Source organism: Bombus pyrosoma, linkage group LG4, assembly GCF_014825855.1.
Source record: "Bombus pyrosoma isolate SC7728 linkage group LG4, ASM1482585v1, whole genome shotgun sequence".
NCBI lineage: Eukaryota > Metazoa > Arthropoda > Insecta > Hymenoptera > Apidae > Bombus > Bombus pyrosoma.
The window spans coordinates 5,220,978-5,244,553 of record NC_057773.1 but is presented as its reverse complement, the minus strand read 5'-3'; the positions used below and the strand labels follow the sequence as shown (position 1 = coordinate 5,244,553).

The 23,576-nt window shown below is 40.4% G+C and overlaps 1 protein-coding gene across 10 annotated transcripts in view; it reads right to left on the bottom strand.

The window, feature by feature from the left end:
- The window catches only part of LOC122567215 (paired box protein Pax-5-like), a 196,198-nt gene extending 172,622 nt beyond the window's left edge, over positions 1–23,576 (bottom strand). For all 10 annotated transcript variants that reach the window (XM_043725557.1, XM_043725561.1, XM_043725559.1 and 7 more), the window contains exon 1: positions 22,276–23,576. The gene's annotated coding sequence lies outside the window, so the exon portion shown is untranslated. The remainder of the gene's footprint in view (positions 1–22,275) is intronic.

Below are 23,576 nucleotides of genomic sequence, written 5' to 3'. Positions count from 1 at the left end.
AAAATTATTATATTATTCGGCTGAAAAACATTTCGAATTTTTCTGCCAGTTTTCTCTAGTAGTAGAATATTATTCTTGATAAACAACGTTTCAATATATATAGTATCATCAAATTTTATTTAAAATTTAGTTGCTTTCAGCAGAAGGTAAAACATTTGGTAGATTATTTAGCGAAATATTTTTCAAATTTACGTGTGATGAAATGGATTCGATATAATTACAGCAAGAAATTATAATAGTTCGTAGTAATATCTAATGGATAATTGAGATACGAAGGTTGCAATTAGACAGTCCGATCAAGGGCATGCCTTCCAGTATATGAATGCCTCCCATGCATCACCATACATGTACAAACTACGTATAATCCTACACAACTGAATCTTACAAACTTCTGATCCATTGAAATTATTCCATCCTCATTATTTGTGTTCGTATTTGTACCTAACTGCTATCAATTTTAACTCAGATCTCCTAGATAGTATAGCGAAACCTATCATCATGGTTTCTTTTAAAAAATTACGGGGAATGACGGATACAGCGAATAACTTCCAAATTACCACAGAGATAAAAATCCCTAGAGCTTAGCTGCTAATAACTATGTCAGTTATATACTAAAGCTTAAACCAAGCTTATTCGGTTCGTAAGGAATACATAAATCGATTTCGAAGTTAAATTCGATCGTGCATCGCTCAAGCCTTTCCCTTTCGCTCTCGAGTACGATTGCGTCACGGGTTCCCCGCGCCGGATGCACCGAGCGGACGTCAAATTCCTTCTTTTTTTCATTCGACATCCGGTCGGCGTCACGGCGTAATTGAGTGAAAATCAGGTCGCTTTGACGGTTTCGTTCGTCGCTGTCTGTTTCGTCCATTATCGTCGTCGAGACGACGACAGTCAGAATGACGATACTGGACGAAGGTCGTCGGATAAACGAGACCTCGCTACCGTAAACACGTTTTCACCGACCATAACGCGGTGGAGGACTTTTGTGACCTTCAGCGTGTTTTGGAAAATTTTTTAAAAAAGCGGTACAAAGAATTTTAAAGTATCCAAAGCTTGAGAAGATTTCTGCAGAGACAGTGGAGGCTTTGGTTTAGGTTGAGAATCTTGCAGATTTGGAAAAAAAATTCAGCAATTAGAAAGTCTCTCGTATTTCTAAATGAGTTTGAAATTTAGTACTTGAAATCTACGTAGGAATAAAATATTTATTTCGAGTATTTAAGAGAAAAACAGAGCCTCTCGCAAGTAGAATAATTCAACGTTCGTAAAATCCTCCCATTTATAAATAATTAACTAACTAACTTATCCTACGCCACATTTCCATATCAAAAATCTAAGAACTCGTCATTTGTATCTTGACAACAATTTTATTGAAAATTCCTCATACGGAACTGCAGTTTTCCAAAATAAATCTCAACCCTTCAATCCTACAATCTCGCAACTATCATAAAATTTATTTAAATTCCCCGAAAACTGCTTTGATATAAAAAATTGTCTCCGCTAAACCATCAAGCAAACCAAAGCGTACTGTTATAAACCAGGGAACCGCATCCGAAAAACGAGGTGTAGGGTGGTTTATGTGGGGGCGATCTCTCAGAACCGTAGCTGTCGTCCATGAGAATCGATCGCGGGGAGGAACACAATACGGTCGAATCGAGCCGCAAAGAGATTCGATCTGATCTGTCCCCGATACCGGTGTGTCGGATTGTAACGGGTATCTCGCAAATAATGATTGTTAAACAAGCGGCTGGTTATATAGGGGGCCGTTTGGCGCAATGGTGCGTGCCACGAGCGCTAAACCCGCGTAGCGCGGCACCTCGTTAAGAGCGCTACAGAATTTCCAAGTGGAGATATACAACCCCCGTGGCGGCTGTAAGTTGCCCTCTCCCACTACAGACTTCTTCCCATAGCGAAATCTAACAAGGGAAATATCTTCCTTTCTCAGTACGTTCTTCTTTGTTCCTCTCGCTCTTTCTTCTTTTTTTTTTTTTATTTAAACAATGGTTTAATTCGAACGATATATTCGATGTTTGAACTTCAAACACTGGACATTTTTTTTTAATTAAACCTGCTGTTCACACTTCTTCTTCGCGTTTGTATCTCTTCAGATATCCGCTTTCTTGTGAACTATTTTATCCGTACAAAGCGTGAAATACACTATAGGTACAAGAATAACTTGGTAATAATAATTGGTTAGTGAATACAAATATTTAAAAACTATCTATATTTTAGTAACGTCTGTTGAAATATAACGTAATCCATTTCGGCTTAAGTAGATCCGAGGACAGCAGGCTTACGACGAGGTGATGCTGATTTTATAACGTTATATCGTTTCAATCTAATATTATATATATTAACAAGATAGTAATTAGACACTTGTGTAAGTTGATTTAAGATAGAAATGGCGCTAAAAACTTCTATTACTACAAAAAAGAACTCGCGTTTATGGGACTGATAACGGACGAGAAAGTTTTGGAGAGAAAGTCGAAGGAAAGTAAAATTCGGATATCTTCCGCTTCGCTTGCTGCGTTACTGATCGATGTCTGAAAGTTACAAATTACAAACACATATTTATCCAACCAAATTGACCCTCAACCTACGTAACACCCCGCAAAATACCAGAAATAATTCTAATAATAAAATCGAGTTTATTTACGGAAGACGAGAGCCACGGTCCCGTTCCATCAAACCGTTAGAAACGAGTAGCTATCGAGGTGAAAAGAAAGAAAAAAAAGGAAAGAAATGGACAACGGAAGTCTGATCGCCTGTTTCTCGGCAGAAGCCGCGAGAGGAAGTTCCTCGTTGGAAATTACATTATATGTGCCAAGGGGACCTGCATTGATAACGAAATACTCGATCGTGCGCCACGGTGTACTTCTTATGATAGAGAGACACCTGGAAATGCTGAAACGACCGAGGCAAGAAAGAAAGAGAAAAAAGAGGAAAATGAGCGCGACGAGTTGCAAAACGAGTTACCTTCTAATGATGGCAACCGTGGCGGAGGTTGTATCTCGCGAGGATTGCCAAGACGGCCATAGTTTGCATGCACGAGCACCGGTATGTGCAACGAGCACTAAATTTCCTTTCAACCTTGTTAAGACCGCGCCTCGTTAGAGCCCCTTCAGAAAATCCGCTATGGGGTAAAGAAACATCACCCACGCGTCCAACGAATTATAGAAATCTTAATAACACCGTGATGAATGGTGCAACGCATGGTCGAAGCAAACTTTGTCACATGGTTTGCGATAATAGTTTCGGTTCTTTCAGAGAGCTTCAATTAAGAAGCGAGTTGTTTAAAGTGTTTGAAGGTTGAGTTTATGGTATGTCTTCCGCGCTTGAAACGTACTGCTACGCGTTCGTTTTAATCGGTTCTTGGTGATTCCAGAAGAACTTGGAATTTCTTTCTTGCCGAGAGATGTTGAATATTCGCGTGATATCGAGAGCGAAGGTATAAATTCGCAAGAATATGTCTCTGGTAAATTAAAAGGTCTTTTATTCTTTATTTTAATATGTATACTGTATACTGAGTTTAGTTTACTGATTTTGCTGTATATATTAAATATAAAGTTGTAGAAATATACGAATTCCATCGAACAATGAATGTAAAACGTATAGATTTGTGGGAATGGCCCAATTTCAAATAATGAGTGTTATTCTAGATGATTGTGTGAATAAAATGTTACAAATATTTCAGTTACAAAATTCTACGAATATATGAATTTTAACTGGCGATGGATATAAAATTCTACGATACAATTCTAAAATACCAGTTATAATTAATAATCAACATGAAAAGTATAAAATTACATTCATTGGACGAATGTGTCTCAACTCTCGTCAAATCGTGACTTTAACCTTCTCTACTTTAAACCACTCTCACACATAGCCTCAATTCAGAACACTCTTCACCGATCAATCTCGATATTTCCAAGCTAAATAAAAGTCTCGCAGAGCACGAACAAAGGATCCTAATTAATATAGCAACGAAAGATAAGGTCATGCTCAATGCCCCTTGTCAAACCACGGCTGTTCTCAATCTGGTAAAGGACGTCGTAACAGATCGAATCGAGCGTCTCTGTAACTCGAGGTTCCGTGAGTCATTGTTGGAACCTTTATTCGAGGCCCGTGCCTCTATCGATCGATCGTATTGTCGCGGCGTGCACTTCCAATTAGCCACTCTTAAACCGCCGTGAGAAATTTTCATCACCTATCACCACTGTTTCGTCACGATACTTCGAACTTTTTCCCCTCTCTAGCTAGCTTTGTAAATTCGAAACTTTAGAAATTCAGTACGTGGAGAACGTGGAACCTAGAGAATTCAAAATTTTTCGGAATTTAATTTGTTGGGAATTCGGAGCTTTAAAGATTGAATGCGAGCTTTAGGAGTTCAAAGCATTGAGAACTCGAAATGTCGAAAATTCAGAGCTTTCGGAACTCGACACGTTTATAATTCGAAGCTTTTGGAATTCAATGCATAGAAAAATCGGAGCTTTAGAAATCCAAGGCGTTAAGAATTCAGAGCTTTGGGAATTCGATGCGTTGAGAACTCGAAGCTTCGAGAATTCCACGCACTGAGAATTCGCAGCTGTAGGAATACAATGCGTTAAGAATTCAGAGCTTTGGGAATTCGATGCGTTGAGAACTCGAAGCTTCGAAAGTTCTATGCATTAGGAATTCGAAGCTTTAGGAATTCGATTCGTGGAGCTTGAAACTTTGAAAACGCAATGCATCAAGAACTCGAAACTGTAGAAATTCAACGCATTGCGGTTTCGAAACTTCGAAAATTCAGTACATACTCTGAAAATGTTTCCCCTCTAGCTTCTATTTTTAAATACATCAAGTTACATTCTTTTAAGGTTTCTAATAAATATTAATGCTTGTACCATAGATATACTGTACCTGCTACACTTATAATCGTGTTGGATGTGTTTGAATATTCATAAAATTTTACCAAAGGACTTTATTGAACCAACGAAGAGTTAAATGCGTGTAGAAAGATTGTTACCGTTTCAAGGATGGTAATTAAGCAGGCTGTCGCGAGCTATTTTAGTTAGAAAATGTTCCCACGTGTACACACGGGGCTTCTGACTTCGCGACGGGATCCTGGGGTCGTTTAATTGCACAGTTCTTACTTGCACTTTCGTTCGAGACGATCCTAGAATGTGTTCGCGCGGACGCGAGTTATTGCTCGAGTTATTGCCCGTTCTAGAAAATCGTTGGAACGCGAGTTGGTTCGAACAATCCTGCTAATAGCAGGCCGGTTTTATTGATTGTTTGCTCTTCTTACACGCTGCGGAATAATTATACTCGTAAAAATGGTACATAATTTAACAGAAATATATAGGAAGATTTAAATAAAAGATTGAAATTCAAAGCTGTAGATTAACTCGTAACCACTCGCACGTTGACTATTTCAAGCATTACTTTCAAAATTACAGAAGTTGTTAATCCGCGGGCTGCAGTATCTAGGAATACCATCTCGAATAACTAACAAATCTGGAATTTCAAATCTATAATCCACGAACATTTTATCAAATTCTACTTTATTCGATCTGTCGTTTAAAAAACAAGACGAGGTGTAGAATTTTCTGAAACTTCAACAATTTCTAATTCGGCCGATTCAGTATTCGAAAATGCACACTTCTAAATCAGAATTAAAATTTTCTTCAAAATTGGTACGTTGGAAACTTAGAAAAATTATTTCTACTTCGATCAATCCAGTATTCAAAAATTTGTATCTCGAATAACTAATAGAAATCTAGAATCTCTTCACCAATTGCTCAATGCTCGATCTCCAAAATCAGCAATTTAAGAAAAAGGAACACGCGATATCGAATAGAAGGAGGGTAGCTGTTGCAACGGCTGGAAACTTTTGCCACATATGGTACGTGCGAGCAACAGGAGGTTATTTGCTAGATAAATCTTGACCCGCCTCCTTGCATGCCGCGCGATACCCGATCGACGTTCGACCGATCGTGTATACGTTCGAGAGAATAGACCTCATTCACGTGCCCGGCCGGAGCAACGGCTGCGTTCACCGTGTGCGCCTATCCTACGCCCTGCACCTGATACCGGCCACGAGAGTGTCGATGCATCGAACCATTCTCTCGCTCGTTCTCTCCTTCAGCTCGCTTTGCTTTAACGCCCGATCATCGTTTCCGCGCTTCGCCCTTATCGGGACCCCCTTGCGTTTCCAACTGCTAATACTGTTACGCTGATAATTACGAGCAAGATAGTAGCCTGCAGCCGCTTCTACGATCTTACGGTATCGGACGGTATATTTCTAAATACTTGTTGGTTTTCCTTGATTTCACTATGATTTATACGTGATAAGGTTCGCCGGGTTATATTAGGCAAGTTTTATTTTTCAGGAGATTTTTAGATTAAACTTTCAACGTACTGAAATTACGGAAAATGAGAAGTCAGGACTAAGGGAAGTTGGAAGTTCGGTAACATGGAACTGAAAATTCGAAAGTTGCGGATCTTTGGGATTTGAACGTTCGAGGACTCGAGAATTCAGAGCACAGGAGATTGAAGGAAGATGAGGGAATTTAGAGAACAGAGAGTCCGATGATTCGAAGCTTTGAAAAACTAAGTACTAAGGTCGTTGAAAATTCGAAACTTTGAGATTTGAAAGTCTTAAAAAATTCACCTTCAGTAATTCAACGCCTTGAACGCTTGCGATTAGAATATAAAACATACGAAAGTTCCAACTATAGAAACATCCAGTACAGCAAATACCAAATACCTTTCATCTTTATTTCAAATAATTTCATACGAATCGCCTCTTTCGTTTCCCGTTTTATTTGCGTAACCGCAACGAAACGCAACAGGTATCCACCCTGGTATATTCGAATCGAGTCTCAGTCACGTGCTAAGTCGATCTTCTAACGGCCGCGTTCAACGTACCATACTCGTCCAATGGTGCATGCACCTGATACCTATGAGTTGCACTTGTTGCACGACCTGCCATTATATCGCACTAATTCGTACTGTGACCGTTTCATACGCTACGGTGACGCACGTACCGACACGGAAAATATCCGGTCATTTATGGGGGTGAGCGCTACACCTGCTGCCAGCCAACAAATAGGGGTTTCAGACGGTGACGCGCGACCAGGAATGTAAATTGTCACTTCCTCCCGACGAATAATTACGTCCTTTCCCCCTTTGAGCCGTTCCCTTTTCTCATTCCCTTCTTTCCCTTCGTTTCCCTCTCTTTCCTTCTCTTTCCTTTCTTTTCTTCCTTTTTTTTTTTTGGTGTCAATGAGGGACGGTTCGTTGGCTGAAATCTGACGAGGGTAATTGAATCGAGCGACGGTTGTTACCTTTTGAACTCGGCGCTTCCTCTTAACGATTCAGTTGCGAGTTATATCTGCTGCATTTAAACTCCTTTGTAGGTTCAGAAAGAATAGGGTTTCATTTACGATTTTGTAAAAGTCGAGACTTTAATGATCACATGGAATTCAGAAACATGGTGTACGATCTTTAATGCCAATGTAGTGCACGTTTCTTCGAATAGGTTCATTTTTCAGCTATTTTAAGTCTGAACTTCTTACAAGCGAATCTGAATATCTCAAACATGTTCGATTCGAGGATTTGAAAGGACATTACAAGTTCTAACTTAGATTTTTCTAACCGATGAGGCAAGATAATCAATATTTTAGCGAGTTTGACAGGAATATAAGAGCTCTGCGAATACAGAATCTTACTCTGAATATTTGGAAGGTATCTTGAAACATTTATAGAATGTTCAGACATCTTGAAGACGCCCGCAAAACGTTCTTATCCTTATTTATGAAGAACAAAAGTCTTGCAATAGTTGTAAAAAAGAATTTACTCACAGACTATGGAGAGAGAGGAATTATAGAGCGAGAATGTTTTTAGAAAGTACCACGGTACGATTATAAGTATTTGAGACGAAGTATGCTTGTTCTTCGAGACAGAAATCAGCGAAGAAACGTTTACTAAGTGCAGGACCATGTCAGGGGATACGCCTAGCCGGCGTGCACACCCGATACTGGTTGCTTGTTACGCGCACGTCGCCACACTCTCAGGCAGAATACGCGCAGTTTCCCACGGAAATTTCCGGCAATTTGCGAAACGTTCCGACGCGCGTCTCCGCGCCGTGCCAAGGTCGCGCCGCACAGCGCGCCGTAACACTTTCTCGAAACGCGCCGCTTCTCTCAAAGTTCCTTCTAACAAGCCATCAAAGTGTCTGCACGAACTGCCTACAAAGTTTAAAGGAAAGAAAAGAAGTGGAAATATTCTTATATTCAGAATATCTTACAACGAGGAAATTTACGTAAAAGTGGAGACTGATTTACGTAGACGCAGTCTCAGATTGATCTTTTTATTGCAGTCGGTGGAACACATAAGAAACTTTATCACATTATGTACGTAAGTAGAGAGATTAGATGAAATGTTTGTATCCATCGAACAAGGCAAAGTTAGAAAAGTACAAATAACAAAGGACTATTTTCTAAAGATCGTTAAAACACCGATGGAACACATAAGAAACTTTATCACATTATATACGTAAGTAGAGAGATTAGATGAAATGTTTGTATCCACCGAACAAGGCAAAGTTAGAAAAGTACAAAAGTACAAATAACAAAGGACTATTTTCTAAAGATCGTTAAAACACCGATGGAACACATAAGAAACTTTATCACATTATATACGTAAGTAGAGAGATTAGATGAAATGTTTGTATCCACCGAACAAGGCAAAGTTAGAAAAGCACAAAAGTACAAATAACAAAGGACTATTTTCTAAAGATCGTTAAAACACCGATGGAACACATAAGAAACTTTATCACATTATATACGTAAGTAGAGAGATTAGATGAAATGTTTGTATCCACCGAACAAGGCAAAGTTAGAAAAGTACAAAAGTACAAATAACAAAGGACTATTTCCTAAAGATCGATAAACAACCGTCGGAAAATGTAATATCTATTATAGTATCTTATCTTAATCTCCAAACGTTCAAAAGAAAGTTCAATTGTAGAATTTAGATAACTTTTGAGACCAGAAATATTCACACACGTCACTTAGAAGGAAAAAGATTTGAAATATAAATAGCGAAAATGTGGAGAATCAGACTGGAGACAGTCGGCTTCTCAGTGACTTGAACGCGTGGATAGGAGACTAACGTGTTCATTATCGGGCGGCGCGGCGCGCGATTCGAATGGCGTATTCGCGCAATAGGAAGTCGATTCTATCTCGCGCAGCGTGATTGACACGCTTTTATGATCCCTAATGGATCGACGGATCGACGCCGGTGCAACGACATGGCGCGCAACGAAGGAGACCACGCTATCTCGTCGCTTTAAACAGTTTTAGATCGAAACATCGGGAATATATCACGTTTGACACGCACGCATTCCACGCCGCACCGCGTGAAGCATCGCATGCCGCGATCCATCGGTCGGCTTTTTAAAACAGGACATTAATTAAAATCGACCGCACTGAAATTAACGCGATTTTCGCGTCTCGTGCGCGCACGACAGACATTTCTGACACGCTTCATCGGATTTCAAGGGAAATTCTGATGTGCTTGATGGACGTTTGATATATACGATACGATAGTCAAGATTGCAAAGTTAAAGTAGATCGAAGTTAAATTGTGATGCATATTTATTTTAAAAATTGTTAAAAAGATTCAACAATTTTCTACGTAAATGAGCCGAAGCTTTTTTTAATTTATATACGTATGTACGTATGCGGTGGACAAAAGAAACATTAAATATAATACAAAGAATCTCAGAAGGAATAATTTTACAAACGGATTTATATTCGACGAGAACAATGAACAGATGTAATAAATATTCCAGAACAAATAATTATTACCAAGATCGTAAAAATGTATATCGCAAATGTTATTATACAACACTCATTTATTACACATGCGAGTATCAATGTTAAACTTTCTTTCCGTCGCTGTATGTTGAATATAAATGAAAATATTTAAAAAATATTCAATTCTATCTACAAAATCTATTCATAACGCAATTGCGCATTCTACATTCACAATTTTATGCCATAAAATATTCAATCTCCTGTTGCAAGCAGAATTTGTTCAAAATTATTGCCCATTACAATCCAAAAAGATATTCAGAATAATCTTCAACAACTACATCCAAGATCATCAAACGGCGATTCCTCTTCCCAAAAGCGTGCACAAAGAGGCACACCATGGGAGCTGCTTAGCGGCACGAGAACACGTCTCTCGCCTCTCATTACCGTAACAGCGCATTAAGTCATCCTCGCTTTCATAACGTCTGCCCGAGTGATTTACGAGATTCAATTGGCCGTGGTACTCGCTTAGCGGCCGCGTGAGCGCGCAAATAAAATCGACGTCTAAAAGCGAATATTTACGCTCGTCTCATACAGTGGCAGCACTGACTTCGCGCAGTGCTTCCATTTAATTTCGCAAATACGTGCACTTAAAACTTGCAATCGCAAACCAACGACCAGAATTTTCCCGCTAATTTTTCGTTATAATTTCCTGGTGAGAGGACAGACTAAATGATTTTGAAATGTCAGGAAAACACACGTCGATTGCTCGTTCGTAGATCTATTACAGATATACCTATATGGATAACCAGAACCCCCTTCTTGTTACCACTCAATGAGCCGTGTCTAATTAAATCCGCAAGAAATTGGTGGCAGATTTACAATCGTCGTTTCGTTCTACCGATCTATGGTCTCGTTGATCGTTGCGTGATATCGGCGTACCGTGATTACTCGTAATTTTATTACTCAATTACTAGCCTTAGATTCGACGATACAATCGTTGACATAAAGACGATCTAACGATTGCCGGATAAAGACGTATTATTTTTGCTAGAGCGAAGAAGCCTCGTTTTTCACAGTTAACGTAGAGAATATCGCAATTAGAGAAAAGAGTGGCGGATTAGTAGTTTGATAGGATAATAACTATATAAGAAGAGTAAAAATTCAAGAGCAATCAGTGAATCTTTGCAGAGGACCGAGAATTAAAAACCGAAGAACAATATTAATTCAAACAGACTTTCTTCCGACTACTAAAAATCATCCTCCCTCGAAACTTCGTTTTTATTTATTAATCTCTGGCATCTATTAACCTGGATCTCTCAACTAGAGTCACTCGGTCATAACTAACACTATATCAATTCCAGTTAGATTCAACTTACCTGTATTTCCCGAAATTTTAGTTTCATTCGTTGCTCTCCGACATGCTTCGACTGTCCATCGCTACCATTCAAACGAACTAACGTCACTGATGTGAATAACATGTAACCGAGATTAGAAGCACGAAGAATAAAGCACTGCGTCCGAACGAAGAACCTCTACTATATTTAACTGAGATTAAAAACTGAAAGAATAAAGCGTTGTACCCCAACCAAGAACACCAAGAACCTCTACATAAACCTGAGTCTGCAACGGGGCGAATCGTCGCCTCGTTTCCCGAGTTTATTTATTGCCCGGCCACTTTTTCCCTCGCGAAGGAATTACGAGCGCCATCCTGCGAAGAAATCGGGGGTATCGACGTCGTGGTGGAGGCGCGGCTTATTTACGAAGCGAATCGCGGACCCGCGCTCGTGGCTAATAATTCAATAACGCGACGCCGGGCAATAATTATTCCACTTGTCCGATGCAATCGAGCCTGATTGGAGTTAACTGCGCGCGGTGTGCGTGCCCGTGGAACACGCGGCGCAAGAAAGTGTATAGCGGCTTGGTACCGGCTCCCTGATTGATACAGATGACTACATCCGACTGATGTGTGGGCCCCGCGGAAGGAGGCACCTGAGAACAGGTTCGCGCATCCCCGTGGATGCCTGTTGAACACCGCGGAAAAACGGCTTCTCCGTGCCATTAATACGGCTACTCATACGGCTGTCATGGGGCCTCGAACGTTTCCACGTTCTTCTAACCGTCGCAAAACGCACCTCCGTTTCGTGTATGGCAGTGTCGTGATACCGTGAAACGTGATAGCGTCGACAGGGACCCTACGTAGAATTGATTTTCTATGGGAATTATATGTATAGGGGAGGATGAATATGGTTTATGGAGTAGCCTGACAGTGAGTAGGAGAGTTAATTTTGTAGGGAACAGGTCCATCAATGTGACGTTAATAGGGATCGTGAAGCGTTGTAATGGTGTATTCTGACAATTTCCTCGTTCTTCGCGTTCCTCGGATTCCGCTTGTGTTTGGGGGTGATGGATGAGTATCGTCATCGTGCAAAGCTGAAGAGATTGGAGCTTTGTATAATGCGTGCGTTATTAGAATATTCAGTGGACGAAGAAAATTGCACGAACAGGTCGAAGAAAATTCTTTTGTGTTGTATGAATCTACTGTACGTAAACGTCGTATTAAAAGAATTTTTATTAAATTCACGGAAAGCTCCTTAAATTTCAAAAGCTGCAATTGCGTTCGTCAAACCTACGACGCTAAACCTTGTAATACTTGGTAATAGCTTCCAAGCACCAACTGATATATCGTAATTACTTTGAAATTACTTGGTGTGCAGGGTTTATCGACTCATCGGCTTTAACAGATCAGTATCATCGGCTTTAACAGATCATGGGCAAAGGCGACGACTGTTTATCAGCTTTCGTGATATATCGCTTCTGAAAACCATTTCTATCGCAGTGGAGGTGGAGAGCGCGACAGGTGGCTTTTAAACAGATCGAATTTTTTAACTCGACGCTTTTCGTTGCGCAGGCTAATATCGCGACATTATAGATCATGAATCTTTATTGCACCGGTTTCAAGTGCCGGCCGAGAAGCCGCCTTTTTCCGCGGCGGAACTCGTTTTACCCTGAAAACAGTGACCGGTCTGGTTGCAAGCGGCCACCTGCGCAGTATGTAAATGTACGACAGCTAATTTCTAATTCGCGACCGAATGGATTGCGAGTATACCGTCGTTCCGACCCTCTCGCCCCTCCTGCCTTACGCTTCTACGATAAAACTGTCTCTGAAGTATCCGTATGCTACGACTTTCCGCGTTTTCTTACATTGTTGCGACACTTTACTATTACAATATATTAATAATCATATTGTCAATCGTTTTAACTTTGCGGATTTTGGATCGAAGCCCAAGTACAATTAAAAGTAGGTAATCCTTGGATTTAAATTGATAGAACATCGGTATCTGGTATATTGGCATTTAGTATATTCAACTACATTTTAGTAGCAAGAAAATTGAAAGTTTTAGTGAAGCCATAAAGTATATCAGTATATAGAAATTGTTTAACTTATTTACGAAATTAATTTGGTAGATAATTGGCATCTGTGGATTTAGCACGCTCGTGATACGTAACATGAGAAGGAAATTGAAAATTTCGTTAGAAGTTTGGAAAAATGTCGGTAAACTACGATCGATAATACTGCATTCGCGCAACTTTCGTCCGTTACTTCACTGCTCGGTCATCAATGGGCTACAAAAATATCTCTGCACGACATCCATCAAGCAAAACCACTCGACCACATTTTCTGGCAAGAAGAAGAATCTTCGCTTTTCTGAATGAACAGGTCGCCGTGCATCAATTCGTTTCCCGCGGTGCTAGGACGAAACAAGAGCGATCACTCAAAGGGACGATAGCCACCGGTTCGAAAGCCATCGGAACACGTCTGTTCTACAGAGAGATGAAGTCTTAGAAACGGCGGCGGGCCCGGCCAGTCGGAGGCGAGAGCAATAACCACGCGGTGATCCGAATGACCGGCGGGGCGCCATTAAAACCTCATGATTCGTCCATCAAGCGGCATTTATCTCGCTCTTGGAACGGTAAGAACAGTAATTCCGCTGAAAACGCGTGTTCCCTGCCAGAAAAAGCCGTCTGGGCAAACAGCTAGAGCTAGAGGAATGCATAAGAAACGCGAGTCGGCCGAACGTCTAATTAGACGCGAGCAAAACGACCGGAACGCCCGGTAAGAAGCCGTCTTTCGGTTTGAAACGATCGAAGCGAAAACAAGACCGAATTGCCAGTTTTGGGACGGAAAGTACATAAATTCGAAATTTCGTGAAAGAAAGTGCAGATACGCAAAGAATCTTATTGGTCGCAGTGTATTCAGTAATGTGTTTTTATTAGATTTCAGACACTCGTAGATCGTAGAACTAAAAACATTTGTTAGGAATGTCTCCAGTCTCCAGATTAGAATATAAATAAATAAAAGATCAGCCTAAAGCAATGGATAAAAACATTTAGTAATCAGTGAAATAAATAAGAAGGAAAAATAAAGTTTAAATATCACTTGGAACTTCAAGTACCAGGCTAACATTGACTGGGTATTAAAAATACATTGAGGCGAACGAAAAGAGTAAAAACGTTGTGAATCTTTCTAGACGCAATAACGTTACTATTACTATTGATTATAGTACAGAGCAAAGACTATATGTATATAAGAATATACAAGACTACATCAAAATGAACAAATATGATATTTCCAGTTGTATGTAATGTTCGTTCCTAGTTGCACGTGATATTAATTTCTGCACACGTACACGTGGACATATTACAAAAAACATACCAATGTTCGCCAGTTTAAGATACCATTTTCAGATATCATAGAACTGTCGCTGACAAGTAGAGGTTAACGAGAGGAGGGAGTAATTTAAAGGTATCCCGCGTCATGGAGCAACAGTAAAACCGATTGTAGCCCGTAGTAAATCCATCTGGCGAGTCTAGCCGCGTCTTAGATACCGCGAGTAGCTGGCGAGTACGCGGTCAGATATACTAGCCAGCAGCAGGCCGGCCGAACGAGCGCATAGTTGAGGAGGTTTGCAAGTGGAATAGATATATAGGTGGGACGCAATCGGGGCCAGGTGTGGCTCGGCCTGATGCTGGAAGCTGGAGAGCCAAGATAAAGCGGAGCGTTTGTTGGTTCTGTTCGATCGGAAGGTATTTACTTTCGTCTTGCGGGATTTTTGTAGCAGTCGGCGCTCATGTAGCGGAAGATGAGATTAGGGCTAGCTATATTGATGTACGAAGCTTGGAATTTTCGTAGTACTTACGTTCTGTAGTTAGTTAGAATTCTTAACAGACGAAGGTGATTTTGCATAGAATGCTGTTTCCATAAATAAAGTAGATATTCGTGATATCCAGCTTGAGTATTATGCATCATAAGTATGTTTATCGATATATTTCAGCGTAGCATTTACATTTTCACGTGTGACTGTAATGGAGCATTTACACCTTCCAATTAGAAAATGAAGTAGGTGTTACGAGTTAAACACCTACCAGCGATAACATGCTGGTAGCAAATCTACCATTTCCATGAACAAAGTGGTTGCCGATTATATCTACTGCTTCTATCATAAAATCGATATGAATCGTAAATATGTTCGCCAGAATACAATGATACACGTAATTAGAGAACGAATCAGAAACTACAACGGTGACGAAATCGATTCTAAATAATAATATTCTCTTTGCATTCTGACTGTCTTCAACGACGAAAACAAAAATTATCAACCCTCTTAACCACCCCATCTCAACAGAATCAGCCTCAAACCATTAAAAATCGATTCTAAATAACGAAATTTTCCTACCACGTGTATCGTCCACGCAAATAAACACCATCAACTCCCTAATCAATTCTGTCCAAAAATATCACTTGAAAATTACGATGTCACGTTCCCCGCGACAAAACTACTCTAAAATATTCCATGAAACGATCAGAGGACCTATAAAAGGATCCCTTAAAAATACACGAACAACTAAAATTCCAAAAATCGCAAAAATCTGCAAACGGTCAAGATTGAAAACGGCAAGATCGACGAGCGTGTATGTACCAGCGGCGACTATAAATAGCCTCGAGCTACCTGTGGACGCTCTCGGCCCGGTAGAGTCGCGGGCAGGGCGACGATGTAGCGTGCCACATGCGGCGAGCACACGCGGTTAACTGTATAACCGCACGACGCCGCGCGAGCCGCCGCAATTAACCAGCGGACAACTGGCCGGTCGAGCGGCTAATAAACGAAATAAGAGAAGCACGAGCGAAGAAGCACCCGCGCCGTATCCTTGACATGGCCGCGATCGAATCGGCCACCACCTAGACCGCATTCCTGCTCCACGGTGACAACCGATGAACACTCTCCGACGGTTCGCGATTTGACGCTTCTTTGCTGACGATTGCGCTATTGCGAGGAAATGATTTTGGGATGGAATGGAGCGAGTTTGAAAGCGTTTGGGAACGTTTAAGGACATTGGGCGAGGTTTGAAGAACTTTCTCTTGTAGGGTTGCTTCAAGTTCGAGTGTGTTGAATTGGATGGGATTTTGGTAGAAATTTCGAAATATTTGTTTGTCTTTGTTTAAGAATCGAGAAAAAGTTTAAATGAGATGTTGGGACAAGTTGATGTTGGTTTGCACGAAGTAAGGAACAACTATAACGAAAGAGTTATGGAATGTTTCTACCAGTTTTTCATTGGGATTTTTATCGTTGGCTAATTATAATTTAATACATGTTAGGATAACGTTTAGATAAGAGTTAGACTATCTATCAGAGAAATAATGCTAATTACGAGAATAACCGCTGTCATTAAATCTACAATCGGACAAAAAATATGGAAAGAAACAAGTTTGTAATTTTAAATAGGTATGTATATTTAAGATTGACTAAGATTAATGTCTCATAAGCAAAGATTAAAGAAACAATATAAAGGGAGCGTAATATGTCAAGTATCTATTATTTCCATCCCTACTATCTTCTCGTTCAACCCTACTATCGTATTATCGCGAAGATTAGAAATACTTACATCTCTATAAACCAAACAAGATAAACTAAAGCGCTTTCAAATTATCTACAAACTCGATAGCTAGTGAGAAAAAATCACCGATATCTCCCGAGTATCCATAAACTTAAAGAGCAACTTCATCACCTTGAACCCTATTAAAACAGCAATCTTAGTGATCCTAGCTGAATGCTCGGATGATCGCGTTTTAGTCTCACCGATATCAGAAAGATGGCAAAATCTCGAGAAATGGCGGTCGTTGTTCGACGTGATCGCTTCCTTAGCCGCATACCAGGAATACCGCTAATATCACTTTGTAGCCGATGAATGAGTCTATGGAACGGTCTGATGGACGTCAGATTAGATCAGTCGAAGTTTTCGAGACGGTTTTACCGGCGGGACCGCATTCCGGTTCCCGTGCATGACACGTAATAGGTGCGTAATACCACGGTTCGCCATCCCGTGTAATTTCTCGTGCGGCGAGAGAGGATTTTCAGGAAGAAGGCCTCGCATGAAGCCGAGCTCGACGCGCTAGAATCGTTAAGCCGCTAGACGCACGTAAATTTTCCAATAACGATCGCGTCGCTCGAGAAAACGACGCATTAAAGTTGCATGGGCCTTCGCTATCAGCAGTGTCTATCGAAAAATCGCGCGATTAGCCTCGACTATTGATTATCCGTACTGATCGGGCCACGTTACGCCATCGTTCTAACCTTTCAAACAATTTTTCACGATATTCTTTCTGGGGAAAATTTGCGTAGATACGCGAAGCGGAACAAAATATTATAATATCTTTCTCAAATGTTATTAAATGATAGGCAGGAAGATTTAGAGAATAGCGAAACACGCGTTTTGCTGAACAGTTAAGCGAGCACGGTATTCCATTAGAAAGAAAAGTCCAAGTGGGAAGAAACTCGTCCACGCAACCTATACCTGTCATTAATAACCGAGCAGTTTTTTAGAGAACTTGCAATGTTCTTATCGGTCAGCCGTGTATTTAAAATTAATAGATAGAAAGTTAGGAACTGCGCGTATTTTGTATCTTTTCTTAAGTGGAATCTTTGGAATCTATCATGGTTGTGGCTTAATCTTTCTTACGTTAGGTGTAAATGTATGCGTGTACATGTAACGTGTGTAAGCACAGCGATAGGATTGGTAATGGATAGAGAAGCACACGGGAATAAAAATCATTGTGAAATCTAATTACACGATCGGGTCGCGGGAAGATAAACAGGTGCGACCCTCGATCGATCGATTACGAGCGGGTTTGACGGATTGCACGGTGTCGCGGACTCGCAACGAGAGGAATTGTATAGTTCGATGCGAAATGACAGTACAGAATTACTCGGATGTCCAGCTGAGATAATGGTCTTCAAGTCAGGCGAACGTTTGCCGTGTGATTGGTTAAAGTTTCCAGCGACTTGCCGCGCACCACCGTGCTGACGGGCATTATTTATTACGAGCGTTGAACGCTTACGAAGCGAGACAAACGGAATAATCGGTAATCCGAAATTCCACGACTTCGAGTTTCAATTTTTCATTTACGAGATGAAGAAAATTGCTAAAAACTTGCGCTATCGGTTCATTTTCGTTGGAATTTCTCCGTTTCTTTAGAAAATTTTTCTGATTTATCGGATAATCGATTGTTGGAACTTTATCATCAAGGTTTTTTCTTTAAAAGAGAAAGAAAATCCCTAGGAACCTGCTTTGTTTGAAATTTCTTTGTTCTTTTTTTTCAATTTCATAAAAATCTACTCAGAAGATGAATAAAAGTGACACGATTCTTCGTCTTCTTCTTTCATTTCTGTGGATTTTCATTGAACGAACGATAGTTTGAAATACATTCTCCGGAAAGTAAGAATTTCCCTTAAAACAAAAAGATATAGATAGCTCGAAATTTATATTTAATTTTCTTTGTTTTTATTGGCGATTCTTTGTCTTCTTTGTTCATGTTCCCACGTACAAAATATCGCAGTATTGTTTTAAATTGCGAAAATATTTATATAGAAGAAGAATATTACGTTGGAGAAAAGTAAAGTTTCGTTGGAGGAAAAGGGAAGAAACGGAAAGTAACGCGGAACGGTGCGTTAGATAGGCATCGATTGGAAAATCGAGATTATATGGCGCAGGTTCCGAGGAAAAGGTATACAGCAAAATGAATATCGTTGGCGTATTAAAAAATCCAAACGGTGGAATTGTAAGTATCGTTAAGCGATGTAACGCACGATGACGCTGTACGATCGGTGCAACCTATTAATCCTAAGGTGCAGCAGCGATCGATAAGACCATTAACAGCCCGAAGAGAGAAACTGAATAAGATAGAATTAATAAAGGATCAGCAAATTCGATTGGATCTTTGTATGCAAAACTAAACGTTATCCTGACGTTTCTTGTTCGATATAATGAAAAATTGTAGCAACGAATGCACATCGAGTCGAATTGAGAAAAACGATGAGAAATTGCAATCCGATATTTCAGTTGCATGTTAAGTCATATAACAAAGTTACTCGTAAAGAATACAATAAAGCAACAACCCTGCGACGACTAGGAACAAAGTGAAATAACTCAAATGAGTCAACAAAGTGGTTCTTCAATAACGCGGTGAAAAATTGCAGTGACCCTATAATAATCCATCAGGTGTACATAAAGTCAAGCTGAATAATACCGTGAACGATTGCAACGATTCTTTGACAATTCAACATTTTAGTTACGCGTGATATCAAATGGCAAAGTCGCTTTTGAATAATACAGCGAAGAATTGTAGTAACTATGACAACTAATAATAAAGTCACTTTTCAGCGATACAATAAAAAATTATAAGAATCCTCTGCACTTGAAAATTTCAGTAACTCATTCGGTTCACGATATATTCTCCTAAAGCGATAGGAATCTTGCAATACCATTGATTAACAAATTATTCATATTATAAAATCCTAATACCAATATGACACCTAATACCCTAATACCAATACAATATTATTACAACATCCATTAAAAGGAACACATAAAAACCTACAAAATCTTCTACACTCATCTGCAAAATTTAAGAAACAAAATCACTGCATTACCCTTAAATTTTCTGAAATAATACGAGTTTCGTAATATCAGAAATACAACAAATGCAGCAAAATGACTTACCGATGCTTGCAACATCCCAACTTTACAAAACCTCCAAATATCCCTCCAAGTGTTGTTATAACAGAACATCACGAGACAATATAGTACATCGGTCATCCCCCTCGTAGACTAATCACTTTAATCGCTCGCCCTAATGTCTGTTATCAATTCTAACGGAAGCCAGGGCACCGAAGACTCCGGGAACCCTTGAGAACCCTATCGTCTGTCAACCCTTGTTCCCTTAAACGCGAACAACGTCCGTCTTTAACGACCACCACCTGACGCAACAACTGCCTCACTCGGAGATGGCAGTTGCCTTGGAAAGCGTGGGCCTGGTAAGGGTGGAAAAAGGACAGATGCCCCGGGTGGCTCACGATTAGAAACGAATTTCTCGAGAATAATGGGAACCGGTTAAAGGAAACCGGCCACCTCACCTCGCGATCGTTATCCGTTTTGTCTGATCGCGTTCGAATTTTCGATGACGCGCCGAGATACAGTCTAGTCGGCGAGGACGCAGGAAGTCGAGGATGTTGCCGGTGAGCATTGGTAAGAGTAGTTTCTTGCGAGTATACGTATCTCGCGCTCGGTTACATGAATATTCATTTGATAAATCGACGATTGGAGAGGATCGTTAGAGGCCAGTGTACACGGTATCTATAGATTGAATCCGGTATACTTATCGTCGGAAAAGCTCGCAGAACCGATGTGCAGTGCAATTAATTTTGTTTTGTGTAATTTCATCGGCGAATAATTCTGTGGAGGAGAAGGCCGAAAAGTTCAACTATTTCGTGACTATTCGGAGAACGAAGATTAACGTGAAAATCTAAGATCTAAATGCTAAGATGTTTTAGTTCGATGCGATGATAGAATTTTACTCATTGGTGTACGTCAATTTCAGGGTAGATGAGGAATAATTTTTGTATCTATTTTATAATTTTCTACTTGGATCATAGATTAATAATAATCGATGATACAAAAATGCAATCTGTGTGTCAGATGGGAGAGAAATGGCATTGTTTGAAAAATAAAGAAATTCAAAAATATACGAGTTAAATTATTTATATTTTTTTAATAGTGGACATTCGTGGAAAATTCCTTTGCGAAGAAGATTCAACCTGTGTGTTTTCCTCTAGCAATTTCAATAATGGAATCTTAGTTGAGAAATTTCATCTCGAATGTTTCTCGCCTTAGAAAGATGGAACGTCCAACGCATTGGAATAAAAGCGTACGTTCGTTATTGATCAATTTATTCTCCTCGACAGTTTCAGTAATCGAATCTCAGTAACGGAATTTTATTTTGAAAATGCTCCGTCTCAAAGTATGAAACGTCCAACAAATTAAAACGGAAGCCATAGACCGTGTGTTTTGCTAATTCAGCAGGTTGTAAAACTGTTTGAATAGCCTGTGTCTCGCGGGACAGGATCGTTGGGCGTTTATTATAACGCCTGAATCTCGAAGTTTCTGCCGTAATGCGCTCAAAAACGTTGTCAACGAAGCTGTTCTTGATACTTATTAACGCGCTGAATATGCTACTGTCGAGATAAACTAAAACGAGGAGCTCGCACCAAGTGATTCAGTGACGACGCCTGAAAATTTATAGAACCATTTCACATATCCAGATTATGAAAAAAGGTCTTAACGAACATGAATTCGCGGACCTCGAGTTTTTGCACTTTAAAACAGTTATTGCGTTGGAAATGGCTACTATTGGTAACTGTACATCGGATATAAAGGAATTCCGCTTCCTATTACGACCCCAAATTTTCTAGTATTCATTTAATATTCAAGCTTCGTGATTCATTTTTGATAATAAAGAAAAATTTCCTCCAAAGAGAGAAAATCATTATACGTGTGTCTTTCGAGTAACGTTTTCAATACCGTCGATGATAACTTGAGTCTCATCTCAGCATCTGTTTCTCGAAAATCGTCCTTACCACTTGTCAAAGCTTGTCAGTCATTAACCGCGTCCATAGATCTATCATTATTACGTAGGCGAACAGTTGCCTATAATCGGCGAATGTAAACACAGAGTGTGCCAGCCTATGTGTGTCCGTTTATGCGTGTGAATTGCGTGCATGCAACTATCGTTGCTCCATTCAACGTATTCTTACACATGCAAATATATTGCGTTTCTATGTTTAATATTTTCCGAGATTTTAACGTTAAACTTTAACATCAAGCATCCAAAATCTCATTTAAAATATACGTACATCGTCTTATTCCAACTAATCTTTGACTTAAACTTATCAGAAATTTCAGTCAGCTATCGTATCTAGTTGAAGAGCAGAAGAGATGCTTATAGAGAAAATATTATTCGTCGCGTCGAATCGAATCGAGCCTCTCTAATTTAATTAACTACCTTAAAACTTGGAAATATCAATGAGGAATTAATAAGGTGTCTAAAATGAGGAATTTGAGCGGGAGAAAATGACAAACTCACCCGAATTCGAACCGCTTCGTCGTCGTGGTCGTGTTCGCCGTCTGCCTGTATCCCTCGGTTACCTTCTGACCGCGCGTCGAAGTCTCTGAATATTCACTGAACACCGCAGCAACACTTCACCGTTCGCGCGGCCCGTCGCACCGTTCACAGTCGTCTGTCATACCCGCACAGATTCTCCTGGTCACAAGAACAAAATCTCGCCTTTTTATTTTACCTATTTTTATGTAGCAAGTTCTTCGTTGATCATTCGCATTCAAGTTTCTAACCAGCAGAAGCACCGTTCTTCGCAATTAAACAAATGTAACAAACTCAACTAGATCTCTTTATACCTTATCCACAATGCAAGATATGATCTTATCCAACTTTGTACAACTGCCCTGTTAATTATGCAGATCCTGGGGTCTTCTTTGGACCGATGAACCACGGCTTAGTGGATTTCCTCGGGAAAAATTGGACAAATTCCATACATCGCATCCGTCGGTGAACGTCGATGAAGGACGACACCGGTGACGCTTCGTAGACACATCCAAACGAGAGAGATGTTCAATCACCGTGGATCAGATGTTCATTAAGAGTGACCGGCTCGTTGGTCACCGTTGCGCGAAACCTTCCGGATCGCTGGTCCCGGTGATCGCGTGGCTGGACGCGTGTGATGTCAGGGGTGGGGGCGGTGGTGGTTAGAAAGAGGAAGCGTTCAGCGATGATCGTCGGGGATGGCGATAAAATCCACTGACAGGATCGATCACGGTTCTTCGACCAAGAAACGCGCGAACAGCTGACAAGTGTGAGAATTCTATCGCCAAAATTAAACCGTATCGTTCTCCAAACTGATTCGACAAACTCGAACGACCCTTTTTACGACTCGATATCAACGCCGAAACTCGAAACTGGAATTCACAAGAACAGTCCACAGATCAACATACTCGGAATAATCCCGCGACACCCGAACCAAGTTCACGAAGCATGTTGAGCCACGAAGAAATAATCAACTGCACGAGGTGATAATCGACGTGGACCAGAGAGATCCTGCTCCTTTATCCAGACTTCCCTTATCTAGATTTATTCAATGATTTGTCGAGACTTAATAAGAGTCGACGACACCAAGGATCGAATGATTGACGACGATCGATGAGGAAGGACCCAGTTGACAAATGATCCCAGAGGATGTCTGTTCGTGGTTATCCTGGCGAAGGGAGACCAGCCAGCGTGGTAGCACAGGATCGGGTCGCCTGGTCCCGCGCTTACGTCCTACGTGTTCGTGTCTACGTTCGCCGTTCTACCTCGTGGAGCGTGCAGCAGGA